The sequence below is a fragment of the Lepidothrix coronata genome, unplaced genomic scaffold (assembly GCF_001604755.1).
Source record: "Lepidothrix coronata isolate B3197 unplaced genomic scaffold, Lepidothrix_coronata-1.0 Scaffold325, whole genome shotgun sequence".
In the NCBI taxonomy this organism is placed as follows: Eukaryota; Metazoa; Chordata; class Aves; order Passeriformes; family Pipridae; genus Lepidothrix; species Lepidothrix coronata.
Window position 1 is genome coordinate 421,313 of NW_016690505.1, and position 15,042 is coordinate 436,354.

The 15,042-nt window shown below is 39.3% G+C and overlaps 1 long non-coding RNA gene across 6 annotated transcripts in view; it reads right to left on the reverse strand.

The window, feature by feature from the left end:
• The window catches only part of LOC108508957, a 66,022-nt gene extending 64,216 nt beyond the window's left edge, over window positions 1-1,806 (reverse strand). For 3 of the 6 annotated variants that reach the window (XR_001878551.1, XR_001878552.1, XR_001878550.1), the window contains exon 1: window positions 1,595-1,795. This is a non-coding gene — a long non-coding RNA (uncharacterized LOC108508957). Of the gene's footprint in view, window positions 1-1,594 lie in introns of all 6 variants that reach the window. The other 3 variants (XR_001878549.1, XR_001878548.1, XR_001878547.1) reach the window with 3 other exon arrangements.
• Between the last annotated feature and the right edge of the window lie 13,236 nt (window positions 1,807-15,042).

Genomic DNA, 15,042 nt, shown 5'->3' on the forward strand with positions numbered 1-15,042 from the left:
ATGTGATCTTCATTTGTTCATCACCTGCTCAGGATATATAAAAATCTATAATGGGACATACGGATCTTAGTCTATGACTTTCTGGAAGGGTAGAGCCTGAGCACCTGTGAACTTCTCAATCAGACTGGATCTATCTCATTAACTCAACACATTCACACTATGGATGATTTGAGCTGGAGCAGCAGCTGAAATACTCTTTCACAAGGTAAAGAAAAAGGGTGCAGGTCATGGTTGTTGCTGTGCTTATGGTCCGTCTTGCTCTTCACCCTACTGAATAGTCACTGCCATAGGTGAGCTTAAGGAAAGCAAATAAATTGTCATTAAGCAGATTCTACTTAAATGAATACATGGAGAAATATCATTGGAAGAAGGAAAAGGGGTATGAAAAATGTTTATGGCCAATTAAAAAGTGGAAACTTCATACAGAAAAGCAAGGATTCTGAATTTGATATACTCGTGGGACCCAAGGAAGAGAACCAGAGGTGAGGCAACAGGAAGTTGTGACAGTGAAATTTTGTCTGATCTGGAAGAGTAGGTGTCTGAGAGGCTCATAAGTCATCTTCAAGAGAGGAGAGAGAAAGTCTTGTCATTGACAGTGCTGGAGGTTAGAGAAGCAGAGATGATTTCAAGGGCAGCCTTGAAATTTCAGTTCTGGAGGTACTCAGTTTGATACGGGATGGCAGCCAATCCAAGGTGAAACATCCAAGAGAAGGAGCAGGAGCCTCAGAGCAGGCAGTAGAAGTTAACTTGAGAATTGTTAATACGACCAAATGGAGGAATCTACTCAGACACAGGGAGAAGTCTAGAGGGAGATGACAGTCACAGACAAAGAACTTGCACTATTATTCATAATTGGATATGTCTTTACTTCCCATTTATCAACACCTCATTTACCCAATGTGCAGGTTCATAGGCAGTTAACAAAATGAGGAGCACTACTCTACAGAACAGAGTAGTGAATGTATGGTTTTACAAGGGAGACAGAAGCAGATAGTTTAAATGGCCTTCACTGTCCCGAACACTAGAAAAACTAGGTACTTCTCACTGTATGACTTTAGAAGCTGACTGCAAACTTTCACACAGACAGAAATACATCTGTATGTAGAAGCACACTTAGCCCTGCCAAAATCTTAACGCTGAAAGTATTCTTTTCCTGATTTTCTCAGGACTGATTTGTTAAAGCACTGTCATTTTATTGTACTTCCTATTTCAACCAGGTATTTAATAGTAAACAATTCACCACATGATCTCTAGTGAATATTGAAGACTCATTTGTAATGAAATAAATTAAAACTGCCTGTCTAAGTTTTACTTGGCTCCCCACCAAGTCCCCAGACCCAACACAAAAAAAAAACTCCGGCGAAGAGCTAAGGAAAAAAACTATGAAAAAATCAAAACTAGCCAAACTATATGAAAATAAATGTATTTATGTTATATACAGCTATATACAGATGAAATACTATGTACAGTCAATTCCAGAAGGAAAAGGGAAAGGGAAGGCAGGGGAGAGGAAAAAGGAACAAAACCAAAATAAAATATACACGTTAATAAGTCAATATCTAGCAACTAAAGAATTAACAAAAGAATATCTTACTACTCTCCTTGGGACAGCACAATCGTGCTGGACAACCGCTGGCACCTTCCGCCTCCCAGGGTCCTACTAGGCCTCGCTAGGCCCCACTCCCCCACACGGCAGAACCGACAGCAGGGAACTTGCACCTCCAGAGCCACTGGAAGGGAAGAGGGCAAAGGCCTCTTCTCCCTTCTTCTTTATACCCCTGGCTTATGTAAAAATCATAGGGAATACCGAGTAATCTGGCCACTTCCTTGGTTACAAACTAGTCACCAAGGAAGGCCTAGACTAAAACTACCACACTGCCCAAAGTTAAAAAAGCAAATGTGTAAAACAAACCTTTGTCTTTAAAATCAATTAGTTTTGAAACATCTCTTACACCAAAGCAGAGCAAAGCAAAGCAGGAAAGCAAAGCAAACAAGGATCCTGGAGAGACAGAGGATGGAACCAGACCAAATAACAGATCACAAACCTGGGGAATCAACTAATATGCAAATAGTGGTAATCAACAAGGATAACAGGAAAAGCGTGATCAAAGCTAAACTCTTCTGATATGAATGACTCCTATGATATGCTGGAAGTGCATTAGCACCCTGTAAGCACAATAAAAGAGCCAAACAAAGTAATTCAAATCAAAGAAAGAAGCACACAGAAAGAAAGAATACATAATAAAGTAACACATGGTAAGCAGGTTCCACCTCTTGCCTACAATTAAGTCAAGAAAGTGAAAAATGGTCTCACTGAGATGCATGATATTAAAGCAAAAATTAAGGAGGGAAAAAACCCCAAACCCAATAATGACAGAAAAAAAAACAAACCAGCAGCCAAGATTCTGCATAAAAGAGCTGAAAACATTTGAAGAACCGAAAACATGATGAAACATAGCAAGCCTCTCAGGGCCTGTGGAACTAATTAAGCTATGTTTCCTAGGGCTCCTCTATATTCCTTATCTTCTCAGGTGATAAACCCATCTCCCCTGCGAATCCCACCTCCAGCATCTGTTATGTATCCTTTTCAGTATACACTGCTATGTCCGTGGTCTTATGGGAACTCTTATTGTCCTTCTATGTCACAGCCCCACAGTACCGTAACAATTCCCTGATAGCAGCCTTCCCCATTTGCCCACCCACCTTCCATGTCCCTTATGCCCTTCAATGACACCCTCGTTCCTGGCATCCCCACTTTGGATTCTCCTCACTCCCATGTGCCCTATGCTTCACCAAGTCATAGAATTGCAGAGATTGGAAGGACTTCTGGATGTTTGCTGCCTGCCCTTGTCCAAGCAGAGTCAAATAGAAGAGGTTACTTGAGGCCATGGCCAGCTGGAGTTCCTCCAGGAACTCCACAGTCTCCCTGGGCAACTTTTGTCAGTATTTGACAACCTTCATAGTAAAACAGCTTTTCTTATTTTTAAGTGGAATTAACCATGCAATAGCTTTGTTCTGTGACCCCCAATATATCCCCCAGTGTGACCAGCTCTGAGCCATATGACACTCACCTGCTCAGAGTACCCTTAACCTCAAATCTACATGCCTTGCACCTGCATGCAGAGGTTGGGATCTCCCATGTCTTCTACCTGTGTGCTTTGCTTGCTGGCCAGGCAGAGGCTGTGCCCTTGGTCAGGATGTGATTGGCCATGCATATGAACAGTTGGCAGCCTTTTGGTTGTTGGGCAAACCAAATATAACCACCAGGGCTGACCTCTCTCTGTTTACCCTGGTGATTGTCTTAATAAGGTCCTTTCCTCTAGGCAATCATCACCAGATATCTCTCTGACAAATAACTGTGCCTTCATTTGGCTCAAAACAGGCAGCGGCTTCAAAAACTTTTGACAGGTGCTAACAAAGAAAGCCCAAACTTAAATGAGGGTGTTTATTCCTTCCCATTGACAGTGCTTTAAAGTTAGACTCTGAAGCTACTTTTATATTTCCAAAGGCGGAAGGAATTAGGCCTACAAATAACATAAGAACCTAGACATAGACTACATTGAGAATACAGAGATGAGACTGGAGACAATCTTGTGACCCAAAGAGAAATTTCAGATGTTCATGATGGGTATTATTACTATCTCTCTTCTGTCAGGGAAACTATATGAGAGTCAATAATAAGATCGTTTCTGTAAAAAAGGCAGCATACTTCAAAAATCTTAAACCACGCAATGTATTCCATACAAATCACAGCTACTATGATCACTGGGCATTGGTCTTTTTAACAAAGCTTTCAGGGAGCAATATGATATTTCAGCAAGAGAAAAAAAGGCCTGATGCCAAATTCACTTGATAAATCAGTGAATGGCACCGAACACACTTCAAGCTCAGAGACCATTTTTCTTTCTTCCAAGAAATCTGCAGAACAAGATTCATATAAAAATAGGTTGTAATAAAAAACAGGTTGCCTGCGGAAAAGAGTAAAACTGTTCTAAAGTAGAATCTATGAATGGAATGAACTAATTTAGTAACACTGAAAAATATCACAGAGACCAGCTTCCAGCTGAGACAAGTTTAATAAAGCACCTCCTGGCTTAATATTTTGGCTCACCTGGTGGAAATACATTGAGGGTCTCAGCTGGAGCCTCAGCTGTGCTAATGTGCAGGACATACATTGGAAGTCCAGATACCAGATGGGGGATTTTGCTTACTGCTTAAATCGGCTCCCACGGCTGTCCACCAGTTGGCAAGCACAAGAGCATTTTAGGTTTGTATTATGCTAAAAAGCACAACAGCAAAGGGGGGAAACGAAGAACATGACTAAAAAGGTAACCCTCTTCTCAAGCAAACATAGATATGATTGCTTTCCATGTGATTATAGAAGTCTTGTATTTGCCATTGAAATCTGGCATGTAATGATTCTCATTTTAAAGACAATGTAAATAAAAAAATACCATTGTAAATGCTACATGTACATACATATATACATGGAATTTTAGCTGAAATACTGAAATCCAGGAATCACTATTGATATTTATGTGTTTTGGAAGCTCAACTGTGAGAAAGGTACATATTGAGGTATGCCCTTTTTTGCTTTAGCATATTGAAGCTATTTCCAAAGCTACCTTTCATTGATTTGGGAGCCAGACATTTAACTGTCTTTGAGAAGCTTCAGTTTATTTTTAGCTTAAATTTTCTGCATGGCTGAACACGTATTTTGCAAGGATAATGCTGTATGGTCAGATGAAAACCATTGCACAGCCTATCTCCAGTCCAAGTTTCATTATTTCAAATACTGTCCTATGCTCACCTATCAAAACAGCTCCCAGACTTGAGTTAGGGACCTGAGAAACTCAGAGTGCAAATAGAGTCAGTCCATGATATTACATATCCAAAAGTCAATTCAGTTGGCTGGTAAACTGATACTTTGGTCTACTAAGGCTACTAAGTCCAACCTCAGAGGTAGTACAGTATTTTCTATTGTGTTTGTCACAATGTGGCAGTAAGTCCTCCAGCTCTACAATCTTTGGAGGCAAGACAGAATTTCACTACTGTGCGGGATTCTGAATCTGCCTTGAAGGACCTCATGGACACTTTTGGTCATGTCTCACACAGAAACTAAAACGATTTTGGTTATTCCAATCAGCTTATGCACTCCTGTAGTCAAATGATGCATATGAAGTTGTTGTCAAAGTAGAAAAAATAGTAATATATTAGAAAAATATGCTACAATGGGAAGATGTAAAAAATTACAGCTATTTTCATACCTTCCCATTTTACTATATCATTCAAATCACTGTACTTTGCTATCTTTACTATCTTTTGTTTACTCTTACCTGCTTACTACTTCACTGTCACTTTACTCTATAACCACCCTTTTCAACTCAAGCATCCCAGAAATTCATAATACATGTCAGGAGAATTTGGATCAGGATCCAATACAGCTGACGTCTTGATCCCTTTGTGACCATTGAAATAAGAATGATTAACGTCAGTGCCTGAGGCTACTGTGGCATGTGGATTGCAGGTGATTCCAAACCAGAACATCGTGCTCAAGATTTATAGACCTATCTAGGGACATCTATCTCATTTCCAACTTTCAGCTTTTGGCTAAACAGAGATCTCTCATTCTTAAAACCAAGTTACATTCCCAGAGAAAGGAAGGAATTTTTAATTTTTAAATTTAAGAGCTTTAATGCTCCTCTGAAATGGATTAAACCCCTAGCCTGTGGTAAAGAACACATAAAGTGGGTGAATTCGAGACAGAAACTAGCCATTTTCTATAAATTATATAAGAAAGTTATTCAAGACTAGTGTTTCAGCACAAGAACTCAAAAGAAAACTCTCTAAGAGAAATTAACAGCTTTTGCTGATAACTAGTTTTGATTTGTGAGCCAAAAGCATACTCAAGTGGAATAATTAAATTCCTATCAATTGTGACATAAGGACAGAACAGTCCTTTAAAGCTCTGGAGGTACCTTTATAAAGTAAAGATCATCTACAACTACAGAGTTTAGTTATTTGCAAAACTTCTCTATATTTTCTGTCTCCATAAAAATTGCTATTCTAAACTGATTTGCTTTTAGCATGGTTATTTTTCAAGCCTCAGAAGTAAATATTTTCATGTTTCATCATTCTTATGTGGCATTGAGCGCTTTGGTTATTTTTTCTCATATCTCATACAGTTTTGTATCCTGGGTTGGATTACCATCATGGCCATATCTGGTGTCTTTATGTCTGTGGTGATGTTCAAGTTTGTCTTTCTACTCAGTAAGCCATTGGACAAAGGACACCACCACCACTGCACTTTGACTGAACAACCATGAGACCCGTCTCCTGCACAGCTGTCAGTGCAAGTAGCTCACAGTTCTGTGTCCTGAGGAATTCGTGGTGATGATCAAGGACATGCTTTGAAAACGGAGCTGCTGGTGAGGGCATGTAGATGGGTCAAGCACAGATTTGGAGCTAAAACTGGTCCTCCATAACCTTGCTCTGATTTAGACAAACTGCGCCCTTGAACCTTATCTCTAGTCTGGATCTACATGGCCATACAGATTAGGTTTGTGGTACACTCCATAATTTACAATTCACACAATTTACAATTCACACAAGCTCTCTGTGAGTGTGGTGTAGCTTTCTTCCTTACCATACATCCAATATTTTCTCCAGAGAAAGCCAGGATGTGAGGGGAGACCATCCTCATCCATTCAGGTTTCTCCTCATATGCCTGTGGAGATGTAGCCCAGCTGCGCCCTGAGAGACCAGGATACCAGCATAGATTGCACAGTCAATGTATAGGACCTGGTTCACCCTTGGGAGAGGCTTCTCTCTCTCCATGGAGAATACAGGGACCTTGGGGTAATTAGGCTTCTGTCCTAAAATCTTACAGCCAGGTGACATGAATTCAGGCAATCTTTAACTGAAGCGAGCTGACGCTCAACATCCAATAGTGAGGCTGATACAGAATACGATCAGGTTTAAGTCAGCCTGTCAGAGTAACAAAGCCTGTTTAAAAGAAATCAGAAATTCATTAAGAAACATATTGAGATTTCATTAAAATACTGATGTTTTGCAACCTTTTTTCAGTTCAGGTACTTGGATCTCACACTTAGCAAAACTGCAGTGAACATTGCCTTCCTGTTTAACAGGCATTGAACTGTTAGGATTTACTTAATTGTTTGTTTATTTTTATAGATTTGGAGGTCTCCCTTTGTTAAGGCACAAATTTTCCCCTATTTTAGTACAGATATTTTTATTTTCAGCTACAAGATAAAAGTCAGTCATAGTGTAAAAAATCCTCTGTATGTTTCCAAGAGGGCCCAGAAATGAATTTTAATGTCTAGAGTATTTGCATTTCTTCTTCCATTAAAGAGGGGAAGGAGCATAATCTTGGCATTATCTTGATTTATACTTTATGGGAATGTATGTAAAAGAACATAAATACTATTACTGCAATTTTGTATCATATTTCATGTCGTTTTTTTCTTTTTTTTTTACTAGTGCTTCCCAGTTTCATCTGCTTACTGCTTTCCTCATGAAAGAAATAAGCATGTTGATATAAAATGTTACATCAAATACACCTGTGAACATGCACTGCTGTTTACAGGATTTTAGAAAATAAAGAAGTTTGTTTCCAAGCTTCTGCTTTGCTAGAGAGAGAGAGGGGATAAATAGCTTTGGTTAGTATCTTTAAAAGTGCTGATAGACATAAAATTTTGAGCTGTATTTCTGCTTCACTCATACATTAAAAAGGGGTTGGAGGGTCCTTAGGAACAGAAGGAAATGGAATTAGAAGAATAGGATTGCTTAGCAGAGTAACTAGAAAAGTCCTGGGCTCTGAGATTGGTAATAATGGTAGAATTAATGTAACTAGCCATACTGCTGCAGCCTGCAACTGTGAAAAACATTCTGGAAAAGAAGAAAAAGTTGTGTATGCTTTTTACATGTAATAGAAGTTTATTTCCTAAGATTGCTGTTGGAGCAGAAAAACATATTTCACATTAATATCACTTAATATGTTATTCATTGCCCTGGGCTCCAGAAACGAGCAGTGAATTAGGTCATGGTGAATAAATACCTATCAGTGTCCATCAAATGACATTCCTCATTTCCTTTCCCTCTTTTTTTCGTTTCATGTGGTATCAAAATCTCATTCTGTTGTTTATCAGGCAGTACATGACAGAGCAACCCTTTCTGGGAGCAGCTATAAATATATAGTTCCCATTACAGCTAGCATCAACCTCAATACAAAGGGTAAGGCTGATGTAAATTCTCCTCATTTTGATGAAGTATGAGCTGCATTTGATCGAATGAGCACAGTTTAAATGACCCTCAACTAATTACCTCTCAATGTCATGGCAGAAGGCCAAACTAAGGGCCAGCTCAAGCTGCTGGAGCTGTGGGGTCTCCATGCTGTACCCAGGTCCATCACTTCTCCCTCCCCTTGCTTACAGGTTGACAAGAACTTATTGTAGCAAATGCTGGCTTATGAATAACGACTTCTGAAGCTGCTCATCAGCAAATGATAGTTGTCCAACCTTTTTCTTTTTTTTTTTAAATGATCTCATTTTCTTTTTATCTCATGTCCTGTGCCTCAGACAGTTGTTGATATATTGTTATTTTGATATACATTGACATATAGCTCCTGAAGGACTACATAAGTGATGCAGGCTGCTGCAACAGTTAATTTATAGCCTGCAGACACAACCTTAGCTCTCGGTGATGCCCAAAATTGTGTGCAGGTGACAATCTCCGTTGTGCAAGAGGCAGTTTCTCACACCTCGGCATTATTGGATAATGGAAGCTTAGCAATCTACTTCATAAAAATATGATCAGAGCATTAAAAGTAATGGGACAGGAAAGATTAGTGACCTGCATTTAGCAATGCACAAGTGTTATATGACTTTATTTGCCACTGATACCTGTCCCAGGCTCACCACTGGCCCTGTGGCTGCTTTGTTGCATTCAGCGAGAGCCCAGCACTGCCCATTAGAGTTAAAACTCCCCAGGCACTGCCAAAGAAAGAGTGAACAGAGGTCTTCTAGAGAAAGTTTCTTTTGAAAACAGAGATTTAGGCTTGCAACCTGAATTAAAAAAGAAAAATTGGCTTCTTTTTTGTGTGATAATTCCAGTCAGCTAATGAGAGGATATTGCTTTTTCGTCACCTGACTGGAATGCCAACTAGTTTTGGATATACAGTTTCCCATTAGGGGAAGATTCACTTTAAATACCTCATTAGGGAACTGTTACTATTTTAGGGGAATGCCCTGAAGCGCCTCCACCTTCCCATTCTATTTATGCATTTATACTGCTTTAGTTAAGACTGTGACAGCAAAGCTGTCATAGATACTGTATTTTCAAGGGGCCATGGGATCTTTTTTAACACTGTAATGTGGTCATAAAAATGTGCTTTGGGCTGCAATGTGTATTACAAGATGTGAGCCAAGAAGCAGACTCATTTGACCAAAGTAAGCCTTACCATCTCAAATAGTTGGGTTTTTTACATTCTACATGTGCCAAGCATGAACACATTTTAGTGACTAGGATAAAATTTTGCTGGACTACCTTTGAGCAAGAGTTCCTAGCAGTGCAGGGGAATATAGAGGAGCATGCATTCAGTGAAGAAAGGTGTCTGCCTTTCTCTGGTGCCAGGAAAATAGAGACAAAAGTGAGTATCATTCCGACAATACAGCCTCACTGAACACTAGACTAAAAAGCTGAGCCACAATTAACCCAATCCAAGACTGACAGGAAGAACATTAATGGGGGTGACATAGGCAGGTGGGACGATGGTCTTCCCTATATGTAGGTATTGTGAGACATCATAGAATTAGTCTGTGCTCACGGCATCTGACTTGGCTTTACTTCATTCATTTGGTGCTGCTTCGAGCTGTGCTTCATGTTGTGCACTTAGAAGAATTTTCCTGCCTCAAACATAGAACAAATGTCTGTATCATTCAGGCAGGAATTCCCCTTTTGCTATGGCAAGGGTTTTAATAAAGAAAGCCAAAACTGTCTTTCGACTCAGCCACAAGGGCCCAGATTTTTAAAGAACACATGGACAAATGGACAAGAGGGAAATAGTCAGGGAAGTTGAAGTGAATCAAGAAAAGGTGGGAAGACAACATGAGTAAACTACTGCATGTTAAAACACTACGTGGCTGTTTTTACTTGAAAATAAAATGTTCTTAACTGGTTGTGGATAGCTCCTAGAAGATAATCAGTGTAAGAATGTCGACTTTACAAATTTAATTCACGAACCTCACCTCCTCTGGGTACCCTTGTGCAGATGAACCCCAGCGAATACAGCAAGTGACTCTTGTCAGTTAAGCTGGATCTTTGCAGATAACTTCTGTCAAACTGACACTACTTTTTATTTAAATGGTACTCAGATAAAGACTCAAGCTTTCTACCTAGGCAAAGTTTCCACTGAATTTTAAGGAAGGACTGATTCAAACTTCAGATTTTGGTCTCCAGAATGAGAGGGGGCTTTTGGGTGGGTGGGGAGGAGTCCTAGAGTCTCTGGGTCAGTGGATATAAGAATTATTGGAAGCAACGAGTGAGATTACAGACTTAAATATTGGGGTTAATAATGCTACCTGGTAAATAAAGTAAATAGAAAAAGCTGGAACGTTGCACTGATAAAAAGCAAAACTATGTTCCTATTCAGTAAACAAACTAAGTTTATTCAGAATTTGCAGATACTGGACAAGACTCAGGGCTGTTTTGGAAGATGAAGTTTAAGTTTTGACTAAAGCCAGCTAAAATATTTGCATATTTTTAAACAATTCTCTTCCTTGAATACGGACAGACACCATATCAGCCAGCAATTGCAGCTCCAAGGGGATGTGCAGGAGAGAGCCATGACATCTAAGTCACACCTGAATATACAGTCATGCTTCAAGTCCATCTTCTGTCTGAACAGTGGTGGACTATATTAACATCACCCTGAAAGGCTGGATCGGTCCAAGGTGAAAACAGGACAGGGAATAAATGGTAGGGTTAACCATGAAGCAGAGTGGTAAATGAAGGGCTGGTTGGTTTAGGGCTCATGTTTATTTAATTCTAATTACACTAGGTTGAACTATTTAATGTTCCTGCATAGCCACAGGGAGCCTATCTTTCATTGTGAAAGGGATGCTGGAGATAGCTATATTTATATTTAAAAGAATTTGTGCTAGTGTGTGGCATCTCGGCAGTCTTTCCTACACAATATCTGAGGATCTGAACAATTTTGTATTGTCCTTGGAATTATCTGGAGTGCACAAAAAAATCCAAGGGGATGGGTATTAAATCTGGGGTAGCTCTAGCTGACAAATTCATTACAGATAAATTGGTATTACTGACCATTGTTTAAAGCCACTGGACACTAGATTTGGCAGATTGATTTGACTATGTTCTTTTGTCTTTTCCCATGGATAATTTTTATCTTCTCTTGCTTCAAAAGCTATCTCACTTCCTTTGAAGGACAATAAGCTTGACAGGGTTCAAGCTAAGCTTCTTGAACTTAAATCCAGCATGGATATCCCCTGACTGAATCAACTCAAACGTGAATTGTGTGTATCTAATAATTCACACAATTATACTCCACAGCAGCTGAAGACTATGTGAATTCTAGTGCTAAATTTAATCAAGTGCTCCTCCAATATGGAAGAGAATGGATCTCCAGAATTAATGGAAAGAGACAAAAAGAATCAATTCCTGGGCTCTTGGTTCTGACCACTCTGAATCAGAGGATGTCCCAGGGGAAAGACCTTCAGTAACAACCGAAGCCTGAAGTCTGACAATGTGAGAACCTAAAACCGCAAGGTATGAAACCCATGAAGAATGGTACACTTCATCTGGACTGTAGAATCAACAAAAATTTAATAAGTTAATCAGATCATCACCGTTTGAGTGCACATAAATTTGAATTGTTCCCCCACTATGAAGTGCTTGTCTGTAAATTATTGCAGAGAAAGCCATTTTCAAATTAATGTTTGAGCTATTAGAAAATACAAAGGGCATTTTCATTAATTGGAAGCAGCTTTTCTTCCTCTCTCTTTATCATTACCTTTGTTACTAAGAATCAGTTTAGTGCTCAAATTTATTGATGTGTATGATTCAGCGGCATTATTTGTTTAGAATTTGTCCTACACCTGGTGGAATAAACTCATTAAGTGCAAATGAATAGTTATGTAGTCATCAACTAAAATGAGTCACTGCAGTTCTCATTACAGTGCCTTTGAACACAGCTGGAAAGAAAGTCTCTGTGAAGGTTACAGCTTCGCTCTCAGAGGTAACCACCATTAATTTTCATCCCTTCTTTGGAATGGCTTCAGAGACTCATTCTTCAGCAGAAGACTGTGGGCCCTTCTTCTATCTGAGAATGTATCAAACCAGCCAGCAAACTATTTCATATTTCTGCTGCCACAATGCATTTGTTTTCACAGTGTATAGAAGCTTGCATTGAGAAAGGAGAATATTGTTTGCAAAAAGAGCTGCTTCAAAATCACTATTTTTAGAAATAATATTTATACATCTCTTACAGCTGACAAACTTTCTGCCACTGAAGGTTGAAAGAAGAGGAGGGCTTGTAGACTACAGGACTCACTAGGTTCTCTATTTCAGTAAAACTGCCCACAAGGACAGGAATTCCTCATTTCATGTTAGAACTCCTGCAAGGGAACGTACTGTAAGCAATTAAGGCTAACTACGGCATTGACTTCATTTTTTGAGAAATAACTCTCCACAAGTACTTGTTTGGATGCTTCATAATACAGGTAGACCGAACTCCATTTTCTTGATACCCATACCATGTTAGCACCTGTTTTGATGTCCTGTATGATAGCGACTTGTAAGTTGCTAGCAGTAGTGCAATATACCTCAAGGGAACAAAGGATTCCTACTCACTTTTTACTAGCAACTGGAATAACTTAGTGCACCAGAGGCAAATATCTATAAACTGATACAGCCTTTTTCAAAGGCAAATGCATCACACTGTATTTAGTATAAGCCTTTTGAAAATCCTATTGCTCAAGAACCACTTCCATAAGAATGCTGCATGTTAGAAAAACCATACGGAAAAAAATCACACTGAAACTGATATTATCTAATCATCTTGCTCACAGCTAAAACACCTCGGTTACTTGAGTTTTTCATCTAAACAGTCTTAATATATTTTGTAAGCATGCTGACTATGTTTCATCTCCCTGCTCGCTCAAAGGCTGAGCTCATTTGTCATGAGGCCAGAGACATCTATGAAGGGAATGCTTATGGCATTTGTAATACTGCCCTTAGGCCCATGCATTCCAAAATACACTGGAGTCCCTCCACTTGCTTTTACAATGCTTGTGGAGCACAGGTATGGTTGCAACAGTGTTTACACAAAATCAGAGCAAATGCCCCCTGAAATCAGCAGAATTTTTTCTTTCAAGTTCTGGGGATTTCAGGCAGAGCATGCCTACAGTTGCAGTTATTTCACTTTAGACAACTTAATAGGAATTAGTTCTAGTTCCTTTTCTTCTTTTTCATTTTTTCCCCTGGCACAGGAACGTAATTAAAGACCCAGGAAGACATTGGAAATGCAACCAATGAGACATTTGATATAGCGCATGTAAAGTTTGCTTCAATTAGGAATGCAGAATTGTATTACACAGCACATTAAATGGCACATTAGCAGATGTAAATGCTTCCATTGAATTAAAACTGGTTAGTTTGCTTGTTAGATTATTTTTTGTTACAGTAATTGTGTAGTTTTCTGATTTTCAACAGCACACTTAGAAGAACTGATTCAACTCTTCCCTATGTGTGGGTTCTAGACATGGACAAATATAGCTTTTCTACCTGGACCACTGCATGCAACATGGCACATAAAAGCAACAGAGACAGAAAATGTTCTTTTATGTTGCATATTTAATTCCCATAAGAAAATAACACTCAAAGATCTAAAATGCTAATTAATTTTAGATATATTGTACAAACTGCTTCAAATATTACTTCTGTGCAGAGCATCCATATTCTAAGAATTCACCATTCCCTGGAAGCAAGAAAATGAAAAGAAGAGCATCCAAAAAGGTATCTACAGGAGAAAGACAGCAATGCAAAATGGGTAACCTCAACTTGATTGAAAAATGCTGAGTTATTCCCCAAAAGGTTTTCTCGGGGAAAGACATTTCTGTAGAAAGGCAGCTCTTCAGTGCAGGAGAGCAAAGCAGTTGTCAGGAAAAAAATTGCAGAAGCTACTAGTGGAGCAGGAAGGGCTTGTTGCTGTGTTTCTATCTTCAGCAGATTATCTCACCATAAAGATCTGAGGTGTAGCAAAGATACACCTCTGGCAAACTGACCTCCCAGAGCCTTTTTGGCTTTCATCAGTGTCACTGGGAGAGAACAGCAAAACAAAACACAAGATGCCACCGAGTATAGAGTCTATTCTCTGCCCCATATGGTACCTGGCACACATAGTTTCTAACCTTCCAGCCCAAATCCACTATTGAACCTAAATCCAAGTACTTCAACTTAACTTTTCATGGGGTACCCTCATGGGGAGCCAGAGGCAGGGCTGTCCTACCAGTATGCGTGAAACACTCATGATTACTTTTGCCTTCACAGTAATGTAAGATTCTTCAGCCATGAAATGCTGTAATATTTGCTTTCTGAACTATTTAGTCAGTCAGCTTTGAATGACCTCACTGTGTGAATCATCTCAGTAATATTATCTCATTTTCTGTCAGCTTTTATGTTCACTTGCCTTGTAGTGAAGCTACACAGAAATGAGAAACAAAGAGTAAACTCTTCTTTCCAGAAGGATCATGAGAGAGTTTTCATTTCCTCATTGGAAGACTTCTGATCCTAAGCAGAGAAAAAGCCCCAGTAAAATCATACCTTTGCTCATACATCGCATTCCTCTCAGTGTGCAAAATTACATCATTACAAGCTGTAGCAGCTTAATCAAGCAGCCTTTGAAACACAAAGGCCTCTGACTCAAATGGAGTTAGTGGGGTTTAGGTTTTTTTGGGTTTTTTTTTTACTACTGCTCCCATAATCTTTAGTCATTCATGTTTC